This window comes from Patagioenas fasciata, chromosome 5, assembly GCF_037038585.1.
Source record: "Patagioenas fasciata isolate bPatFas1 chromosome 5, bPatFas1.hap1, whole genome shotgun sequence".
NCBI classification, from domain to species: Eukaryota; Metazoa; Chordata; class Aves; order Columbiformes; family Columbidae; genus Patagioenas; species Patagioenas fasciata.
In genome coordinates this window covers 61544677-61568136 of record NC_092524.1, presented here as the reverse complement: position 1 = coordinate 61568136, position 23460 = coordinate 61544677, and the positions used below count along the sequence as shown (strand labels likewise).

Genomic DNA, 23460 nt, shown 5'->3' with positions numbered 1-23460 from the left:
AGTATGACCCTGAGGGGCTGGATTCAGACAGAATATGAGGTGGGGAGAGCCCTAAAAACAAGCAAAATCTTTACTAAGAAATGATTAAAAGGGAACATAAATGTCTGGAAGTGTTTTGAAGAAGGAAGCACCATGGAGGGGAGAAAATTATTATGGTGGAACGCAGAGTAATGGTATTAAATTAACAAAAGGAAAAGGTCTGTTGAATACCAATAAAATCCTTTCTGTTTTCCTGTGGCATTGTGTCCCAAGGGAAGTTTCAGGAGCCCCATCATTTTAGCCCTGGCAAATGACTTGGGACAATCCACAAGAAAGTGTGGTTTAAGGCACATTACTGTGATGTTCAGGGACAAAATTACTGACCTAGTAGTTCATTTCCCTCCTCCCCTTCTCTCGGAATCTACAGCATTAATGACAATACAACAAAAGACAAACGCGGTAGAGGATAGCTCATTTTATAAACACAAGTGGCAGTGCTAAGGCAGCAGAAAGGGGCACAAAGGCACATGCAAACAGATCAGAAGGACCAATGATGGCTGCTAGCATATAGGGGAGATACACAGAATAACTAAATTGAATGAGGAATGAGACCAGGATGGGTGAATGGGCTTGCCAAACACATACTGCCAGAGCTACATAAAGGTATCTGTGCCCTTGTAAGTTTTCTTCTGAAAAGGACTGCTTTTAGTCACCGTATTTCTGTCATAACAAGATACAGCCCTAGTAATTAATAAGTGGTTCTTGCAGAATATGTTCAGAGTTTTCCCTGACATTAGCCTCCTGGAAAGTCTCATTCCCTTCAACAGGATGGAAACCTGAACACCCCATTTTGAGTCAAGCACTAGGCAGGGTAGAAGATGCTTCTTGTGCCTTCCCAGGCTACTTGTACCACATCTCCCATCTCCTGGCAGGAGCAGCTGAAACACAGAACTGGTACTGCTGGGGAATCCAGATGATTGGAAAAGACAAGTGAAGGGGGGAAAGGGATCTGCAAAATTGTATCAGTGTAGGGAAAGGAATGGAACTGTATCCTGGAAGGGAAAGGATGGAGCTCTGCTGCAGTAGGAATTAGAAGAGTTTATAACATCTTCTTTTGAAATGTTACATGAAGGTACAGGTGTGTTTGGTAATACCAAAAATGTATATTTTGTATCTGTGTTTTAATTACCCACTGAGGGTCCCAAACATGTTTTAAAGCATTTGCTGCCTAAGCCACACAGCACCCTGGTGCAATAGAGTCTAGTCTTTTCCAGGTGCTGGCAATGTCCAAATGGTGGTGCATCGTCTGAGCGAGGCAATGCAGAGTATCAGTGCCAGATCTGGAATCACAAATGCTACTCCTGAGCTCCCAACTGTCTGGTCTTACATTCCTGTGTAACAATGAGCTCCGTGATTATGTATACACTGAAACTCCTTAGCCAGTAGATTGTAAACACCTGCTTGAAGTTAAGCATGGGCTCTGAAGGATTTTTGAATGGAGTATTTAACTACAAAATGGCATAAGACAGGAGTGTCAAACTTGTTTTCACTGGGGGGCCACATCAGCCTCATGGTTGCCTTCAAAGGACCAAATGTAATTTTAGGACTGTATAAATGTAACTACTCCTATATTTATACAGTCTTAAAATTACATTCACCCGTTTGAAGACAACCACGGGGCTGATGTGCCCCCCTCCCCTGATGAAAATGAGTTTGACACCACTAGCGTAAGATATTCCACCAGTAGTTAGTCAATAGTTATTTTAAAGGGAAAAAAATATTTTTGAAGTGGAGTCCCTTAGCACAAAATTTGAAAGACCTGGGAGCTGGTTGGGTTTTGAAAGGAAGCACTGATAGGAATATGACCATTTTGTTTTGCTGAAAATTCAGCTGAACCTTTTGTCACTGCATAGAACCACATGTCTGCAAGGACAGAGGTCAGAAAACGCACCAAGGGAAAATGCAACTGAACAACAGAGCTTCTCTAATTTCCTGGGAAGAACCTTAAATATGAACCTACATTTTGTGGTAGAAGTGTGACCAATAGCTGAAGAATAACTCCACTCACAAAAGCAAGAAGTCATAGATTGTTTTAAAAGTGAAATAAAATAAAACAGTCATAAGGCAAATTGCCTCTCATCAGGACAGAAGGGAAAACTAATTTAATTTCTGTAATATAAGACAACAATGATTATTAAATCTCATGAAAATAAATTCAACCACCTTAAAAGCAGGCTATAAATGCTAAGTATATCGTGTCAAAAATTAACATATGAACTTCAAATCTGTGCACCAATTCAAAATCTGATTTAACAAACTGATGTTATTAAAGTCAATTGGAGAGCATTCCATTATAAAAACAAATGAAATCTTAACTCTACATGAAATAAATAATTTTTTCAAAGCCTAAGCAGAATACATTAACCTAACAGGCAATCATCTAAATTATGTATTAAACTCAATTATTTTTATTACTACTTTTCAATTAAGGTGACATGATTAACTCCATTCTTAGTCTCCAGTCTGATGCCACCTGCATCTCAACTTTGGTATCTTCTTGGGTAGAAATTGTTCATAGAGCTATTGTAATCAAGTCTGTCCTCTGGAGTTCTAACAAGATATAGCACAAAGGTCTGTTGTGAGGAACAAAATAGCACTGTGGTTTAGACGACACATTAGAGAAGTGGTGCTTTCTGTCAGACTTAGCATCATTTTACATGGAAGAGTGTACATACTAAGGTTCAAGAACACAGTTGCTCACTTCTTACCCAGATTATTCCTACAGCTATATTTTTGAAATCACCACTTTGTTTTCGCACTTTGTCTTCCTTAATACTCATCAAAGAACTGGCACAGTTTGAAATGCAGAAGCTGCTTCCAGGATGACCTACTCTGAATCAGACTCACTGTCCTCAATAAAGGAGATCTTATTGACATTAGCGTTTGGACTAATTCACTGAGTTAATGCAACAAGTTATTTAAAAAACAGTATTTTCTTATAGCACCATCTCTGTGCATATAACAACCAAAATTAACATCTCTGATTTTGGAATGATTTGTGTGAGGTTTTCATTTTGAAGTGTTCATCATAATTGTTCACATATTCCTTTTCTACTGTAATTTCTCACAGACAGAAGTCATGTCTTAGGCATTCATAAATTTTCTAAAGCAAGTAAGATGTGAAAATTCCTTGGGAATGTTTAGTCCTAGAGTGTTATGGAAGAAAACTTCACTAGCACAGTGTATCTCAAGCTTTTTGCTAGAACTGAAAATGAAGTTTACAAAACTTTCGTAAGATGTGGTCTGCACATCCTGAAAAACAAATACAAAAGTTAGAAATTTTAGTCAGATCTCTTCTCATTTTCACTGTGGAACATTCCCTGGATTCCAATAAAATGTTCTGAACTTTTGCTTGAATGAAGACTCACTAGGTCCTTCATGCAGAGTGTTCTTGTTTGTAAATCATGAACACTAGTACTGATATAAAACAGAAGCCTTCATAGATGGAGTGTTGTGTTCATATTCCATGCTTATCTTCTTGTGAGAGGACACATGATATTGTGTCTGAGCCTCAACAAAAGCTTTTTGTTTATTCATTTGATGAATTTCTTTGAGTTTAAAGAAATATATTAATTTTACTTATTCCTCTACGTGATCATTAGAAAAGCTTTTAATGAACACAGTAAACCCCAACTAATTATCACAATGGCGTTTAACTCTAAATAAAATTGACAGGAAGCAAGGATACGATACATATAATTTTGCACAGTTTATTAAAACACATCTATCACTTTTTTTCTCCTAAAGTAACCTGATCATATTATTCTATGATAATTTAGCTAATATTTTTTCTGTGTGTTTAATATTTAAGTGGCTTTTACTGATATTAAAGTCGTAATGCATTTTATGGAAATTACCTTGCATTCTAATTACTTTTCTTGGTGAGGAATGGTAAATAGAATTATCTTGTTATGCTTGTTGTAGACGAAAGCAAAGAAATATCTAATGACAAGAGACTGCTAACAGAAAAATTTCCGTATTCACGTGTTTTTTTTTCAAATTAGTCCATTTTGCCATCACTTCAGAGATGCACAATTCCCAGGACCACTAGCAGGAACCAGGGACGTACACAAACAACAGAAAGGCTTTGAATGACAAGTTGGATGCTTTTAATGTCAGTAGATTTCTTCTTTCTGTGGTCTGCCTTTCCCAACATGGGCTGAGGAGAGTTAGGAGTAAGACAATGAACTACATAAAGAAAGCACGAAACACAAACAGCCATGTCCTTGAGCTCGAGCTGCCCCATGCTTTTCATGAATTAAGTCACTGTTAGAAAGTTATTGTATCTGCAAAAATGGTGAGATCAAGGCCTGTGTAAAAGTTAAGCCCTTGTCCCCAACTCTTTATATGAAATACACTTACTGACCAGAAAAATGGAGGAATTAATTGCTGAGAAATCAAATTTTCATGCCAATGGTGCTTTCAGTTACTCTACTGTAGTCCAAGTGAGGCCACAGATAAGAGTGGATTACTGTATCTGAATGTAAGATGGGAATGAAGGTATCATTCAACACCAGTGCTGTCTGAGTGGCTCCACTTTGGGTAAGTCATTTTTTGGGCAATACGAGGCAGAGTCTGGCTTCAGACAATTCATGCTTGACTGGCCACTGTCCATCTGGTTGTCCCCCTGAAAATCAAAATGTACCCTTGCTCTTACTTACTTTGTATGATTTTGTAACATCTAAAGAACTGGAACCAGAGCAGCAAAATGGAAAGTGACACAGTAGAGTATGAAGCAAAATTAGGCAGACAGGAACAAATAAGTGAATGAGAACAAATGAGTTTTCAGGTGCTGGTGTTTTTCTGAAAGGTTCCACAAATTTCTCTGTTTTTGCATTTTACTAAATAGTTTTTCCTCAGGACTTTATTTTTCACTGGTACTGGAGTTTCCTTGCCCCCACCAAGATCTACATGCATGGAGGCAACAGTTGTGCCACAGATGACATATTTTATGTGTGGTTATAAGTGGGTTAGTTTCACCCCCAGCTGGCGATGGAAACTGGATGAAACAATTAGCTCAAAGTACCTTTTAGCCATCTATAGATGCAGATCTTTGTCCTGGTTTTGTTAAAAACAAGTTTCTCTTTTAGTGAATTTGCCTGTCAGCTAAAACTTTCATATTAGCTGCATTTTCCTGGAAAACCAGATACATGTTTTAGTAAACATAGCAATGGAATGAGAAGTTATTGATAAGCACGGATGCACCTCTCGCAAGAGGGGCAACAAAAAACAGGTGACCAAGAAACTGACCAGTGGAGTATAACATCTCATTCACGTGAACACTTCATATAAAACTGCGAGATCACGAGGATTTCGTCCCTTTTCCTTATGGCTGACATTAGGAGAGGACCCTGCTAGTCATCCCTGTGAACTGAAGCCTAGTGAGAGACTGAATCCACCCCAGTTGGCTGCAGAGTCCAATCCAGGATTTCAAGTGCCAGCTCTGCAGTTGCTGAGACTTTCAAGATTGGCTTTGTATATTTTGTATTATTTTCTCTATTCTTATTAGTAGCATTAGTAAAACATTTTTAATTTTTCCAACTCTCTTCTCTCTGTCCTTCTTTTCCTCCCGATCACCTGTCCTTAGTGGGAAGAGGAGAGAGAGAGGGACTGGAGGGGGAAGTGGGGGAAAGAGGAGGTTAACAATACATCTGCCGTGGTTTATTGTCACCTCGCAATCAAAACCTCGACAATCTTTTAAAATGACTTTTCTGCTCAACTTCAAGCAATGCTTTTCTTGTAACCACAGACAGGTTCAAAGCAAATCCCTCGAGAATGGATGAAGATTTGAACTTTGTTAATCAACAAGCTTGCTGGGGTGTGCATTGATGACATGGCAACCTTCAGTCTGGCTGCCATGTCACGGAGGAAGGTGCTCCTGGAAATGTCCTTGCCACACACACTTATCTGGGTTGGGATAAGGATATTTCTTATCTAGTGACTGGGAAGTACCAAGAGGAACAGGGGAGTCCTCTGTGGAAGGACTGCTTTGAGGCTGTCATTTTGTCCAAACAGATGGTAATTTCTTATCTCCACATGCTCTTAAATTCAAGGGTCCATATTTTCTGGTAGCGTCTCCAAAGTCATCTGCAAGAAAAGTATTAAAAGAATATTGTTGCTGTCATGAATTTTCCTTTCAATCTTCCTGTTATAGTAACTTCAGAGTTGCTATAATTGTATTAGTCATTAAAATTAAAGTTGAGAGAAAATGTAGAGTAAGGTTTAACTCTCATTGAAATTGCTATTTCAGTTTAATTGGAACATTCTATGACTGTCTAAATTGAGTAAATTTCTCCATTTTGGGGAAGCATCCTAGAAAGTTCTGTGAATAAAGCCTATTCCACAATTTTCTAAGCTTTATTTCTACTTGAAATGACCTTTAACTGAAATGATTTTTTTTTCAATACACTTTTCAGCTCCCATTGTTTTATTTTTTGAACACCAAGGAAAACAGTTCTTTATTTTCTTGCCATCACTGAAAAATTTGCTGTAGACTCTAACATGGTGGTCCAATCTACAAATCTATTTATTCTTTTATAACCAAAACATCTTCTGAAACATCATCTATAATTGTACAAGCAATAATTACAATAATATTGTAATTAGAATAGTATTGTAAGTATCAGGTTATCTGTGTAGAGTATTTAGAAAGGTCGATGTCTCATATATAATGTGCAGGTAAAAAAAAAAAAAAACCACCAAAAAAACTCATTAATATTTATTCTGAGTTTGCCATGCACAATTCTGCCAGCAACAGAACATGTTTCTAAAATGGATTAAATCCTAATTTTGTTTTACTACTGTACATATTACAAATGCATTTAATTTTAAGTGTCAAAAAATGTAGCATATGACATCTTAATCTGATATATAGAATTTTCACCAGTGATTCCCTATGAGATATATCTTATTTTGTAAAAATGTCAGAGTTCTTGAGTTTGCTCAACAGAGCCTTATATTCTAGCAGCATTGCACCTCAGTCCCTTGACTGAATCAAACATTAGATAAATTCAAAAGAACTCAGCAAGAGGGACACAAGTGAGTTGAAGGAGGTTTGTTTGTGTTACAAGGCATAAAGAGCACTCTTTCTCCCTGTGCTCCACCCTATTTAAATAGACTCAGAATCAAAATGCATGTGATGCTTTTGAAGGTCCACTGAAAGACTTGCAATTGACTTTTAAAGACTCAGGATGAGCAGTGAGAGAATGAACATGATGTATCTGTGTGTCAAAGGCACAGTCTTGTTTTGGAGGTCATGGGGTATCTTGCTGATGGAAAACAAATAAATGAATAGTAACATTAACTGAGTGATTGGGTTACGGGCATTATTCTCTCCAGAATCCTTCAGAGGCTTCAATATGTTGACTTCAGCAAGGCAAAATCCTCTCAGGGCATCATGACCATTACGACCTCTTTTCTCTCAAATTATGTTAGTCCTGAATAACAATTATGGAAATTAACTTATCAGTGCAAATTGATACATGATGCTGGGCCAGCAGAACTGACTGTTCTGTATTATTTTATTTATTTATGCTGCAGCACCAGTTATAGTGCAATAAGCAGAGACTGATTCTGTCATTAATGTAGAGGGATATTTAAGTCATGGGTAGACCAAGGAATTTATCTGTGTAAAATATATCTCAGGAACATCAAGGAATATTCTGATGCCATCTGCAGCTTGCTATGGTTGAAAAGCAAAAAAGGGTTTCCATAACAGGAAGCCCAAGAATTACTAAATCATTTTTGTTCTTTGAGCATCACAATGAAATCCTGTTTGTTTAAAAGCATTTGTGCCTTCTTAAAAGACAAACTTTTTTTCCCCCTCTTGTATTTGTTCACATCTTCCTTCATTCACCACTTTTCCACCACAATTTGAGATGGAGAAGGGTAAACTGATGGAAAAATGAGCACCAAGTCTCAGAGGGAGGAAGGTGAAACAAAACACGTGCAGGCAGAGGCTGCCAGTGGTTCTGGGGAGGTTGCTGGGGGCAGGCAGGGGCTTTGCTGATGTCTCTTGAGGACCACATGGACCCCTCCCAATGCTGCTCCAAGGCAGGAGGTGTCCCATTCGCCCAGACACAGGGAAACCCCTCTTGTCTCCAGGAGGGAAGCAGAGAAAGCTCTGTGAGTGCCAGATCGCATCCCAGCAGACCTCCCGTGATGGAGGAAATCCCATGAGCACAAATAACCACATCATGTGAGTGTGACCTAAAAACCCAGCAGGAGCATCCACTGGCACAGAAGCTGTGGTTAACTCACTGCTGCTTCACCCTCTCCCAGAAAGGCCAGGAGGAAAGTCTGAAGGACAATTAAGAAGCTTTTGAGGTGGTCAATTGCATTCATATGCGAATTTTTGTCTGCAAGACTTGAGATTCGTGGCACTGCCATGGGACCAAAATGACCCGTCCTGAGACTTGCATAAGGCACCTCAAATCGGCTTTGCCATGGTCTGTGTCATGCATGCATGGGAGCCCTTCTAATCTGGCCTGTATCACTCCAATTAATATGGGGCCAGACCCTGAGGGTTAAGTATGTTTACATCAAGTGTCTGACAAACCATCATGCATAATGAGGAGAAAAATAAAACTCATAGTGTGTTTATGGTGGAGAATGGAAGCTAATATTCTCAGGCAAAAATAAATATAATTCTTTCAGCTTCCTTCACATCACTGTATGGCATTATAACAGCAGCAAAGAAAATTTTAATGACATGCCTGAATGTCACAGTTTAATCTCTGACAAGTTTTTACAATGGCAGCATTCTGATCTTTTCTTTACTTTCTTTTTTTTTTTTTTTGTCCCTAGAGATTACAATCAAAAGCTTTTTTTTTTTCATTTTTTGTGTTTCACATTAAAACCTCTAAACTTTAAAATTAAATCTTATCTCAAAATTGACAAAGCCTGTATTTCAAAATGAAAAAGTGAGATAATAAATGCTTATACTGCGCAAGTAAAAAAATTATCTCTACATTAAAAAAGAACGAATTATCTCTTTTTTATTGTATTTGCATTTATCATTAAGTGTTTTGGGGAAAGTGTGATTGGTTGCAGTTTTGCCTGAGTATGTCTAATGATACCTGGCTGCACACAGCCCTCACTGGACATTTCAGCCACCAGCAAGAATCTGAGTGCAAAGATGTTCTGTGAAGGCCCATTTTGCTCTGGTTGTCTGAAAGCTATCCAGGAGAAAGTGAGGGATTTCCAAGGAGGCCTGGCTGTATCAACTTCACAAGCAACACACAGAATCACAGAATGTCAGGGACTGGAAGTGACCTCAAAAGATCATCCAGTCCAATCCCCCTGCCGGAGCAGGAACATCTGGATGAGGTTACACAGGAAGGTGTCCATGTGGGTTTTGAATGTCTCCAGAGTAGGAGACTCCACAACCTCCCTGGGCAGCCTGTTCCAGTGTTCTGTTACCCTTACTGAGAAGAAGTTTCTTCTCAAATTTAAGTGGAACCTCTTGTGTTCCAGTTTGAACCCATTACCCCTTGTCCTATCATTGGTTGTCACTGAGAAGAGCCTGGTTCCATCCTTGTGACACTCACCCTTTATATATCTGTAAACATTAATGGGGTCACCCCTCAGTCTCCTCTTCTCCAAGCTGAAGAGACCCAGATCCCCCAGCCTTTCCTCATAAAGGAGATGCTCCTCTCCCTTCATCATCTCCATGGCTCTGTGTTGGATTCTCTCCAGCAGTTCCCTGTCCTTCTTGAACATACAGCTGGAACAGTGAAAAAGATGGTTTTGCAGCAGGAAAGTGGACGCGTTATGTGTGCATCAGTGTTAAATTAGAAGTCTCCAGAGCAAAAGCAAAGTACAGAAGAGCCAGACTCTGATGGTTAGAGCTAAGACAGGTTCACAGTCTCAGAGCACCAGGCAAAGAGGCAGAGATGCAGTGACCACTGGCTGGGGAGCTACACAGCGGTTTAAAAGATGGGATGTATTGTGTAAAGCAGACATTAAAATGCTCAGAGGTTTCAAAAGTTCCTGGAAAACACTGAGCTTCTGCTCAGTGCTGTACGGGATACTGAGTTCCCCTGGGTGTCCCGCCTTCCCCACAGGGACAGCACATGGACACGGGACTCCACTGTGACTGAGGCCATGCCTGCCCCTGTCACAGCCAAGGAAGGACGGGGCACAGAAGGGAGACTGTGGGGAGCAGACTGAAATGCTGGCAGCAGCAGCTCAGTAGAGCCACTTAGATTTCCTGCTTACAATCTGCTTATATAAATACCCAGCACATGACAACTCTTTTTTTTTTTTTTCTTCTTCCATTTTTACTTTTTGTTTGTTTGTTTGTTTTGTTTTGTTGTTGTTTGTTTTGTTTCTTTTGTCCTAAACTGACAGGAGAGATAGCTCAAAAGTTCACCCATTATCCCCAAAGGGATATTTAAAGTTGCATTCTTATCCCCTCCCGGTCCTTGACAGGGACCTGAGGGCATGAGGAAAAGACAGGAGCAGAAGACTGAAGCTTGAATCAGGATAATATCTGAAACTTTCCCTTCTGAGCCCTTTCTTTTCCTTCTGAAATGGTAGCTTTCTGAATAGTTTTAAGCTGTCAGAAAAAATAATGCCATGGTTGTTCTTTCTTTCTCAATCCTGATAAAAATATGTGAGTCTGCTGACAAGGAATTTCAGCGAGTTTAGACAGCTATTAAACTTGCACTTCTTCTAATATCCCAGAGATTGCTGGGCCCTCTCAGCTAAGTCCCACCAAGAAAAACAGCACCATAAAGTGGAAAGTGTTTCAGGAATTCCTTGTTGAGGTCTTCAGTACAAGACTATTACCATCTTTCCTTTTTTGAAGAGATTTCTTGTGGTTTCATAAAACTTTCAGCCTCATCCACTGAAGTATGCCTCTCAAAAAATCCTTGTTACTGTTTAAAGTCCATGTCATTGGTTTAGTGTTAGCTCAGAGTTTTATAGAACTGTTGCTCTGCATCCTTCCTTCACCTGCAGAGTTTGAGGTCTGTCTATTTTAACTTTAGCAGTACCAGCAAAATCTGTAGAAGCACCAAATGTGAGAGTATGGTCCAGGTTAATCTTCTCATATCATGCAATTGTTTAGAAAAGTAATTAATTCCCCTATGCCTTCATTCCGGGGCCATATGATATCAACAGTGTTATTTTTCTGATCTTTTTCTCTATAACTTTTAGGATCTGGATTTGATGATAGCATGTGCTTCTATAGAACTGGCACCAAGTGGAAAAACTTGTTCTCATTTGCTTGGGCTTCTAACCATTGCCCATGTATCACCCCTTCAGTAGCAACAAAGCAAAGCCTAACTACTCCTAGGGCAGAAAATATGGATTAAATTTGGTGTAGAGCTGATCATATGCTTTCTCATTATTGCTGATACAATATAGCACATAAACCTGGGTCACAGAGTGGGGTGTTGTGACCGCAGGGCACTCCTTGCTGTGTGATGGTAGGGACTGCTCTCCTGAGAAGGGGGAAAAGAGTCCAGAAGTTGGAAAAGGAGAGTTCTGACCCAAGGACCTGACTGCAGCTAATGGATTTAGTACTAAGTGTAAATTATTGCTATTATAAGAAGGTAGAAGACAATTTTAGCTATTAATGAGAACAAGAATGAAGTAATTATTTCTTGTTAGTCTTAATGAGAGACAGCAAAGAATGTGCCAATGGATTGCCACTTTATGCCCTCGCCTTCACTGGGATGAAGCTCAAAAGATAATATAGGACAAGATGGAAAAATATCTTTAAAATCATTGCTTTGAGGACATCTGTAAAAGCCAAGTGTTTAATAAACTTAAGTTACTCTGATGTTTGACATTGTCTTTATTTATACATTTTTAACACATTCAACATGATCTCAGTTTGAGGAGGAACAATGAAATTATAGCAAGCGATTTGTTGATAACAAACTCTGTCTGGTTTTTGTAATTAAAAAAGTTATTAAGAAAGGCTAAGTCATTAATGCTTGAACTGCTGCTGGAATACGCACAGTAACACACAATTTATAAACTTTTGGAAGAAGGATTTATTTACTACTTCTTTTTACAGAATCTTCTTTATGGTATTTATATAATGTGAGAAATAATGGATCAATATTATAAGCAGAGTAATCATTCTGATAAATGCTAGTGGAATTGTAAAACTAGAGGATCCAGCTGCTGAATCTTGCAGCTCATGTAGTGTCTTTTGCCAATTTCATTATCCCAAGGGTAGATAGTCATTTTGGCAGGTGACCATGTAAACTATGGAGAAGCAACAGCAAGCGCAATGCTCAAGCTCCTGTCTTCAGTCTCAGAAAATGGACAATTTTTCCCAGGTTTTTTGGTTTGTGTATCCACTTTCCAGTTCTGAGAAAATGCAGAAGCACTATAAGAGAATGGGCCAGGTCTTCTGAAATAAACAGAATCAGAAAATACAGGACCTCCTTTCATCCTATGTCACAGGAAGTCACAGACTTCTCACAACCCCAAACACAAGAGAGTACTTGAAATAATATGTAATATTGCATCTAGTGCCTGATCTCAGCTAGATCTCCAAGCCTGTTAAATGTTTTGTGTTGTTAAGTGGGATGTGCGTACCAGCTGGGCAAGTCTGCAAGAGGGAGAGGCTGTGGGAGGGAAGCCAGAATCCTAAATCAGCTGTCGCAGTTTCGATGCAGAAATATTGGCTCAACAAATTATTTGCACAGAGAAGACCACTACTCTATGAATTTCATGTCATTTATAACTTGTAGAAAACACTTTGAAAATGATTTTTAAAATTTTGTCACAAATGTCAAAAGGTTCACTTTTTCAATTATTTTATTGCAATACATGAATTAAGGGGAGAAGTCTCTATTATTTTTATAAAGATTAAACAGCCAGGGTAAAACAGACATCTCTCTGTATGTAGATATATAAGTAGATCCGTCAAGTAAACATATCTCTCTGAGTACATTGTCAATGAAAACCAAACCACTTTTTTTTTTTTTTTCAGAGAGCAAGCATATTGAGAAGTAGTCTAGGTAGAGACAGATTTGAGTTTGGGACTAAATTATATTGGAACTGATACTGTGGTTCTCAATACCCACTTTCAGAGTAATTTGGTGCAGAATTTTTTATGACCTAGAGATAAAAATGATTCCCTGCTATGGTGAAATCAACTAAGATCTTTCAAACTCCAGACAGGTCACCTTCCGCTTGGTAATGCCACCTAAGAACAGTCATAGGCTTTAAAATTTATTACAACCTTGCTGAACAGCAGTATGGCTCCTAAATTAGGCTTGTAAAAATTATAAAATTATGTCAATAGGGTTCTCATCTTTTCCTGCACAAGAATACTATAGGAGATAATGAGAGAATACCAGGAATCAAAGCTTTTGCTTTAGAAAGATTTACAGCTGCTACTTCATACCATAAGTCAACACTGAATAATTAAAAGACTTGTAATTAAAGGCTAATTCAGTATTGATTGTGTCCTAGAGCAAGGGGACCAGTTCACTGTTCTCGTACCATCCAGTCCAAGCTCCACAAGCGAGGCACCGAGAACACAATTATCCTCAGTAGCCGTCAGCAATGGGACAGCATCTGCTCCAAACCATTCCTGTGCACCCCACAGGTGCACTAACAGGAGGACGAAGTGAGCTGTGGGGAAAAAGTGGTCATCTTACAAGGTCTTCAGTATCAGACATCCCCTCAGAACACTCCATGCTCCTGATCTGAACGTCAAATCTATTTAGTTTAGGGGAGCGAGGGCATGGGATACCTCTTCAGGCCAGTTTTCTTCTTGCTTCGCTGCTCCCTCTCTTCATGGTTCCTGTGATAGACCATTTTGGAATAAGCACCTTTGTCAGGTATCTCTGTTTTCTGCCTTTAGTGCTTTCCAGAAGAAGGAAAGAGAGGAATAAAAGAGAAAAATGGGCCATGGGTACCCGCTCTCCAGTGCATGGACCTGTGCGTACTTAAACAACCATGTACATAATTCAGCCAGAATTTCTGAAAGTGGAAGACTTCTGTTTGCTAATGTGCACAGAGAATTTATTCATCATTGCACTGATGAATAGGAAAAGACCATGTGTTGCAATATGTAAAAGGTGGCTGTCAAAATTCAGGAAGGCACTTTTCTTTCCATGACACCTTGATGATCCGCCGATTAAATTTCACTGTCACTGAAGTATTACTACATTGCCACCAATCAATTGATTTCTTTTTTGTCTTCCAGGATCTCATATGCCTCCTGTATGCATCGTATATCTTAGAAATTAGGTCATATTTAATATACTGAATCATAAACATTAGAGATGGAAAATCTCATTAAGTCATCAAATTCATTTCTTTGTCAGTGCAAAAACAGGTTCTCTTATAAAAAAGAATTTAATTTTTAACATAATGTATGTTAAGCCCTCAAATGTTCCTTTTTAGTGGGTATTCCACAGAACTCATTTAGTCCTTGCTATCGGTGATTTTTCTGATAATCTGAATTTCCTTTTTTGAAACTTTGTTCAAAAACTTTTAATTATATCTCTAAATTGCTCTATCTCTAGAAAAGTAATATTTGTGGGAAATAATCATACAACTACTTTCCAGCACTGTTCAAAATATTAAAAGATGGGGCTAAATCTGGAAACAATCCTGTAATATACATTGCTAAGATCTCCATTTTGTTTTCTGGAAGTGATTTCTTTTTCTTCAGAGTTTCAGAAACTGGAATAATCACTTTTCATTCTGATTTTATTTTTTTTTAGCTAAGATTTGAGACAATAATGATTTTCAGTACAATCTGTGCTTTGCTGTTTACTTGTTTAGTCCAATATACGCCCTGGACTCTTTCAAACACTACAGGTCAGTTCTTTTAGCTGTCTTACAGCCAACTCGACAGTTTTGCGTCAGGCCAGAAAAGCTAATAACTTCAACAGCAGGAAACACTCCATTAGATATTGCTATTTTTGAGTGACAAAGAGACAGAAGTCTACCTGGGAGTTCCTTTGTGATTTTGCTTCTCCCAGTGTGTACAAAGCCCAAAGAGACACTGCCAGAGTCTATTGTGGTAGATGATGTGCTAGGATTTATTTACATCTTAATTATACTACAAAAAATGGGTCAGTGCTGAATCACCAGTGGAACTGAGCATCCCTTAGTTTTTCTGTCACTGAGGAACACTTAGGGATAGAAGGGTTATGGCTGGAAGGGACTTCTGGATGTCATCTGGTCCAACCACCCTGCTCAAACAAGGTCACCTAGAACAAACAGGCTGTCCAGGACTGTGTCCAGACAACTTTCGAATAATGAATGTAGATAACCTTTTTGGATTTTGCAAAGTATTTGAAGTATAAAGAATGTGTCCATAGAGGATGGGCTATTTATGAATTTTGATAATATAGATCACTTCCTCTTAAGGTTACACACCTCCTTATTAGAACCTTTGGCTGATAACCAAAGGGTAATTTCTGACCAGTTTCACTAATTTTCCCACTTGCAGCAACATCACCATCCTGTCTGACCTTTCAGATCAATTCATCTTGAGATACATTATTGATTAATTTCCTGAAATTCAGGTGAAATGTGCCCATTTTTAACCTTGCTCCTTCCTTACATACTGAAACTACCTTATCCTCTGGTACTAACATTGCCATTAGTAAGCAATCAAAATTCTTCTCCAAAGGCTTTTCGATTTTTTTTGCTGTTTCCACACTGATTTCAGTGATGTATTTCATCTAATACTGGTGCTTTGTCAACTTTTTAATAGTACTGAGAGCTTTAATTGCCTTATTATCTTCTCTACTGCAGTGAGGTTTTTTTCTTTAGCATTTCTAAGCGCCTCAAGGAAAACACGGACTCTGGGATATTACAGGTCCTCCATTTCCTGGGATGGAGAAATCTCTCAGACCCTTAAGGATATCTACTTCATCTCTCAGCAACATTTAATCTATCATGGCCCCTCTTTATCTTCCTAATAAATTTGCTTCTCAGACAGTAAAGGCTTCATCATCCGTGCTCTTCAGACACAACAGCGTTCTGTTGCTTCACGTCCTTTTCTTCTTTTGTGTAGCCATATCCAAGACAGCTAAGATCTCAGGGCTAAAAAAAACAGCGAGCATTTTGAGACAGGACTCTGAGGAGGATGACACTCAGCTAGTAGAAATGAACCTTGGGCTCTGATGCTTGTTTTTCTTGGAAAGGCTGAGAAAAGAGAAAAACTGCCCAGCCCAGAGGTTTTGACACTTATAGCAAGCTGAAATGTCTGTCAGTCTTTCCATTGATGGATGGCAGAGGGGATCAGGGTAAAAAGATGCCCAGACTCTTTTGCAGAAAGTTTAGATTTGGGTAACTCATTATTTTGTCCTCCAAAGCATAGGCACACAATGGGTTTGGGTGACAGGGAACAATACAGCTACTTCAGTGCTGTGCTCTGGATTACTGTCTTTGCTGCAGCCTGACTCATTTTAGATGGCAAATTACTCCCCTAGGCTCTTCCTCTCATGTGTCCATTGCTGAGATCAGTGGTTCAGCTATGGCTGTCCCGTTGTGTCCCAACTGCATGCCCTGCTATGCCTTTGCTCTGGCTTTATCAAAACTGAATGAGTTTAGAGTATGATGGGTGATTGCCTACCAGACCAGACACTGTGAAGAGACTGCAGACAGGGAACTGGGGGAACTAACACGTGAGAAATCCAGGATTAAAATCTTCTACTACCTTGCAAATGGATGTTGCTTAATTCACCTGGCTTTCCCATCATATACTCCATTTGCTCTGTGTGTCACCTGCAGACAGCTCTGCTGAACTGAGAATAAAGAGATGAATAACATCACAGCCTGAATATAGTAATGAAAAACATACATGAAAGAAGAAACATATTTCTGCTCAGGGCTATATTAACTGGAACTTTTATGATATTTATGTTTTCCCTCAGATACACACATATACCACCAGAAAAAAATCTAGTACTTCTGGTAAATCTACCACACTCTGTTGTAAGCTTGGAAAAAAAAGTGTTGATTGATTTGCTTGTCTGAGTTATTTAGAAAGAGCTGAAAGCTGGAGGGCTGTTAGTTTCTGCTAAAGTGAGTACTTTTCCCCCTGAATAAAAACATTTAATTTAAGGGTTTTCAGTGTTTGTGAACGTATTCGTGTTTCAAACACAGGAATTAAATGTCAGCAGAGTCAGACCTTCAGCTATGCTTGATGGCAACACTGAAGTCAGTATGGCCACATTGATTTATGCTATCTGAGGAACTGACCCAGAGTTTTTGCTTTCCACTGGACGTCGCATAAGAGCTATAAACTGATTTCTGAGCGCGCAGAAGAGAAAATGCAACATGGAGAGTGACTTGAAACCAGAAGCCCTGTCTGAAAAGAATTATCTGCCCGGTTGCAAGTACGCCAATCTTCATCAGACACTTCCAGTGGAAATTATGTTACCTGGGCACCTAATGTCCCCTGTGTTCCAATAGGAAGCTGAAAAAGATCCTATCAATTCAGAGATCAAGCTTGTCTTTGAAAATTGTTCTCTTCCTGCTGTTAGAAGTGATATCTAATATTGCAGTAGCAAGAAGAATTTCCATTTTCTTGACAACAGCTTTACTGTGGGTTGCAGAAGAGCAGTTTGTGTGTATTGCCCTGCAACTATGATATCCAGGGCTGAGTAAGTTATTCAACTATATATATATATGTTTTTTTTTTTTTTCAGTAGCTTTTCTGTGTAATGGACAACCAAAACAAGTAGTGTGGCAGTGAAGAGACTATAGGTGAAACCAGCAAGTAAAAAACCTAAAAGCATTTCATGCTGCTAAGCATTTGGATTCTTAAACTATATTTAAGACTTGTAGTTTAAATCTGGGTTGGAACTGATGTCTTTGCTTGGATTCTAGCAGAGCCCCTGTGGCTTGTAGCTGCAGGGTATTTGGTCCAGTTTAAGGTAGTGAATTGCAGGTTTTCTAGTAAAACACTGAGAAGATTTGACCATCTCATTTTGCAGTGTCACGAATTAACTCAAAGAGCTTTGCCTCTCCATCTACACTAAATCTTCAAAAAGTTCAAACCTGACTTGATTCTTAAATAACATCAGTTAGATGGAAAGGATTTCACCTGCATGCTCAGGCTAAATCTGAATTAAAATACAAGGGTGAAGTACTGTAGTTTGATTTCTGATTAATTGTTCTACTGTTTACAAATAATCTTCTTTAATAACACTGTCCTTTCTTTTGGATTAGTAAATTGTTCTGCTGAATAATCTAGACTGGCTGGAAGCATCTTTCTCACATGGAAATGGACATACCCTAGTTCGGGTGGAAAATTCTCTGAACCTGTGCTGCTGCTTCAGAGGAGACAGGCTTTGGTTATTCATCCTTGCACGTACATAGTCTTCTGTGCAATCTGTTAGGAGTTTTGCTTCCAGTGGTGAATAATGAATGATATACTTTAATAGATATTTTCAAATAAATAATAATTCATGCTAAAATACATAAAACTTTTGGGAGGAACAAACAGTTCCAGAGATATCCTAGAGGTATCTGAGTATACATAAATAATATGACCAGCAAGCAGTGATTTGAAGAAACCAAACTCGGTTAAATATTTGCACAGACCAGCATTTCAGTATTGACCAGTTGTGATTCCTACTCAGTACCATAGCTTCAAACTGAAGGCAATTCTTTTATCACATCGTCCTGCAGCTCACTCGCTGATGCTGTGTTCCTGTAATAGGTACATGAACTAATAGCTGGGAACTGAGACTTGGACTAAACACATTTTAATATATGAAACACCTCCAGGAATTTTACGTGGGATTTAACTTGCTTTTTGAAAGGCACAATTGATGTCTAATCTACAGCTTGAAACCATGCTCATTGTCACGTTTTAACAGGTTGACTGTGTATGTCTTGAAATTTCAGTGAGCCCAGCTGATCGGATCAGCATGTTCACAGGTAGCAACCAGCAATACATTAGGAGACTCAAGATTCCTTATCATCCTTCATGGGAATTACTTCCAAGGCACCAAGAGTCGCTGTTAAATAAAGGGACAGTCACATCTGTGAACAGATAGAAAACATGCTTACCCTTTCAAATGAGGGTGTAATCGTTAATGAGAGGCAATGACATCAATTCAAGACTTTTCATCTTTTCAATGATGTGTCACAATACAAAAGGCATTGAAGATATCAGCTGATAAGGGAGGTGTAAGCAGAAGTGACATAGTATTAGAGGGCAAGAACAGAGAAATGAGCTGGGCTGTCATATTCTGATGAGATAAACCTCCAGAGTTTCCTTTTCTCAGACACCTATTCCACAAGTGCATGCAGGGTATAGCTCCTCCCCACAACATCCTGCACTCAGAAGGGGCAGGAAGGGGATTCATGCTTTGAAATTGTCAGGATTTTTGGTTTTGCAAAATATCAGGAGAAATAAGGAAATGAATGCAAAATTTCACATTTCTGGGTTAAATATTTTTGTGTGAACTTTAACCAAAAATTTGCTGGTTATTGAAATGACATCACAAAAATTTAGCAAAGCATTCTTCTCCATTTGGAGGGAGAGGGATTCAATTGTATATCTCTCTCCATCTTCTCTGTCTGGACATAAAGAGAGAGTACTGCCCTGCTTATGTATGATTACGATTATATAATCATAAATAAGACAGTTAATAACTGTTGAAAGGTGAACATTTGTATGATGCCAGTAATGAAATTGCATGCAACAAATCCAAATTAAAGAATGGATTGCTCTCTATATTATGCAACTAAAAAGTTATGTATCCCACCTACCTATGCAGCCAGGCAAGGTCTGTAAAACAAGGACAACACAAGTTCCTATATGGGAACCAGTAGGTCTGATGCAAAGCCAGTAGGTGGGAAATTCAGAGTACAAACAAAAGGAGGCATGAAACATAAGAACAGAAGCAGCTTGTGCCACAGGACATCATGCATGCTGAAAGTTCAAGGGTGACTGGACAGAATTGAAAAGACATATCCCTTGTAAGTTATTAGATGCACAGAAGCTGCTTCTGACTTGAAAAGATTCTGAGTTGCAGGGGCTGAAGGTTAGGAGGAATTACCAGGGGAAACATTAACCGGTTGTCCTATTTTCTTCTGTTCTGTTCTCCTCTAGGTTCATTGGGACTGGTGGACCTTCAGTTTGACTTAGAAGAGCCACTTTTACCCAGTTTCTCATGCAGCGCCCATTAGCCACATTAATAATCACTTTAAACCTCTAGTCCTCTGAGAGACAGCACACAAAGAGGTTAAAGACAGCCATGATATTTTGGAGCTTTCTTTAATTCAGATACATGTTCCTGCTTGCTTTAGGATCCTTAGCCAGGTACTCCACTCAGTTTTCTACTGTGCGTCTACTACAAGTCACAAAATTCAGGATGTAGGAATAGAATTCATAAAAACACAATTGATAGCTTTATGCTTTCCTCCTTTTGCTTTTCTCTGTCTTGTATTTGGATATATGATCCCATCCTGCAATATGTGCCCCACTGAAGACACACAGGCAAAAACCAACATGTTTAGAAAAATAATCTCAAACTGCCTGTTGTATTATCCTATACAGTGCAGCCCAATTACTGTTTTTTTTAAATGCCCCACTTATTCAGTGCTGAATTATAGCTGGACAATTCAGCCTCGCTAAACTAAATAGGATAGTCACACACACTGCAGCCTGTCTGTCACAGGTTGTCATTATGATATGAATGACCATCTGTGAGCAAAGTACATGGGCAGGGTATTATTAGTGCAAACAATTTAGCCACTGTGCTTTTTGTTAACATGAATGTAGTTTAAATTAAGCTGCAGTTGGCTGCAGCTGAAGAAGCTTTTACATAGCCTGTAATGAGCAAATTCTAGTTTTTTCTCAAAATCCATTCCTTCAGTATCTAATAAGACAATTGTGGAGTTACAAAGACTCTGTGCCTACATCATCTATTTCTCCACTCTTGGTTGGGAAAGCTCAGCAGGTTCAGATCAGACCCTTTTTTCCCTTTCCTGAGAATGAAATCTGATTTTTGCTTTTCTGTAAATCAGAGTTCTGCCCATTGTACTTAGGTTATGTTGATTTGAATGAAAACGTTTCACTATTGAATTTCTTTTTCACTTCTGAAGTCAAGTTTTGTAAGCTGAAAAACTGATTACTAGAATACAGCACTCCCACAGTAGTGTGAATTAGTCATCCACTGTGCAGCTTTGCAGCCAAGGGAATACATAAGACAGTTTTAGAGCCAGTCTCCAGGGATCTAGTACTCCAATTCATTCTGCTTTTTGTGTCTCAAAAATCCTCCAGAGTGCAATCCAATGACCATTGAAGCCAACTGATGTTGAACTGTGTCATAAATCCAAATATCATGATCGACAGGGTTTAAAAATCCCTTGACAGGAGAAAACTGTGGATGCTTCTGTTACAGTGGCAAAAAGGTCTAACAAGAGTCATGGCTGCACACACAGGAGGAGGGAGTTTAGGAGAAAGGAGGTGGTTTCACCTCTGCCTCTGGCACTAGTCAGGCTAGTACAGAAAGACAAGGTATAGTTCTGGCATCTTTGATTTAAAGACAACATTGGAAAATCAGAGAGGTCACGTTAGAACCCGAACAATTATTTAAGAACAGCTACAATAATGATGCATCACTATGGCAAATACAGTGTCTTCATTGCATCACAACAAAACTGGATGCCTTCACTGAGCACAGGATTCAGCAGAGGTATGCAAGGAACATCTGGGATCTGTATAGGGTGTGAGACCAGTTTTGTCCTCATGGCTTTAAGCTCTGTGAATCTGAGAGGTGTGACAGTCATACTACGGGGTTCAGGAGCAATAAATCTGTTTTCCCAGCTTTCTAAGCAAACAATATACTAACGGAATTCAAGTCTGGCTTGCACAGAAGCAATGAGACAGCTGATTTCAGTTACAGGAGTATTACCTTGAAGTGAACCTGGGTAGGTTTTTAAGAGGCCTCTGATGTGCTTGCAAGAACATCATAAGGAGGTGTTTATTTGTTTGTTTTAATTTTTTTTTTTTTTTTAAAAGGTATGCTGGACACAACATACATTTTATTGGAGTTTTCAGCATGATGTACTTTAAGGTCTGTGGGACAACCAAGCTTAACTTCCTTTTTTTTTTGACTTTGTTAGTTTTGATCTTATACTATGTACTACTTTACTCATTTTTTTTTTTTCTCCTCTGTTACCAGTCTGGTTTTCTTGACTGATGTTGATACGAAGCAATTATACCAACTTATACTTGTTCTGTTTCTTGTCTTAACATCCAACCCTTGTTACTCCTGAAGACCTTATTGGGCTGAGTTGAATTTTATTTTGACTTGCTATGGCTGTTCCTGTGCCATCGTATTGTTGTTATATGCAGTGTGGAGTTTCCAAAACCCCCAAGACATTGAGAATTCCCCTGACTCTTAAACCTATACACACTTAGAAAAACTTAACTCTCTGTTACTCTGACAACTTCCTCTTTAACATTCTTCTGTTAAGCACACAAAATAGTAAGTACAATAGGTACAATATTGCCTGTTTAATTTCTATCTTAAAAGTTTATAATTTACATTAAAAATCTCCATATCTGTTAATGTTATAGTACTAGCTAAGAAAGAACTAAACATAGCCAAAATGTTTCCATAAAGAAGATGGGGGAACATACGAGTCTTGTCATTATGAAATTCCTTTATTCTCTGACCAGCTGGCTGGAATTTTTGGAAAGAGCATACAGATTATTTCTGGTGTTTGACCAGCACTGCCACATATTAGAGACACTTAGCATGAAGTGGACCCAGCAGGAGAGCTATTAGAAAGCTTCCAAAATAAATGTCCCCTGGATTTCTGGCCAACTGCTCAGTTTGATCACAATCAAATCCCGTCTTATTTGCTGAACGTGTGTGCCGTAAGTCTGTTTGCTTGGCATTATTGCTCTGGAATGCTTGTTCTCTAAGCAATAACAATATTTGCCTTCACATGTGGAAACATATTAATAAGTGAAGCGGAGTATAAGCTGGTTATTATGTTAGGAGCTTACCTTGTGTTGTTTGCTCTTCCTGTATCTAAAAGTCTTAGTTGTTTAATTGCGCAGCAGTGAGTGCTGTTCTTAGGTAATCAGCTACATACTATAAATAATTAACAGCAAATAGATCATGGTAGGTTTGTAGAGGAAACATAAACTGGTATTTGTGCATATGGCAGTGCACAACAGTACATTAGCAGAAATCAGGACTTGCTCCGATTGGCATTTTGCCTGTCATCTGGCTTTTAAGTAACACATCATCCTGCTCTCCCTAATTTGAGAACAGCTACTTTTGCGTTAGGCTGCTTACAACAAATTTCATACTCTGCAATAGAAAGGGAGTCGAGGGTGCTATGGTTGGTATTTCCTCTTAGAAAGTACAACTGCCTTGAGACCTCCAGGCCCAAAGCACACCATTATATGGCACAGGTCATCTCCTTCCAGTGCTTGGGGAACTTAGATGT

The 23460-nt window shown here is 38.8% G+C and overlaps 1 long non-coding RNA gene across 1 annotated transcript; it reads right to left on the bottom strand.

Moving 5' to 3' along the window:
- Window positions 1–2186: 2186 nt before the first annotated feature.
- On the bottom strand, window positions 2187–23054 carry LOC139828029 (uncharacterized). Its single transcript, XR_011739197.1, has 3 exons — window positions 23012–23054; window positions 9588–9763; window positions 2187–6126 (listed from the first exon to the last, which is right to left on the bottom strand). It is a non-coding gene; the product is annotated as an uncharacterized lncRNA (long non-coding RNA).
- Window positions 23055–23460: the final 406 nt, after the last annotated feature.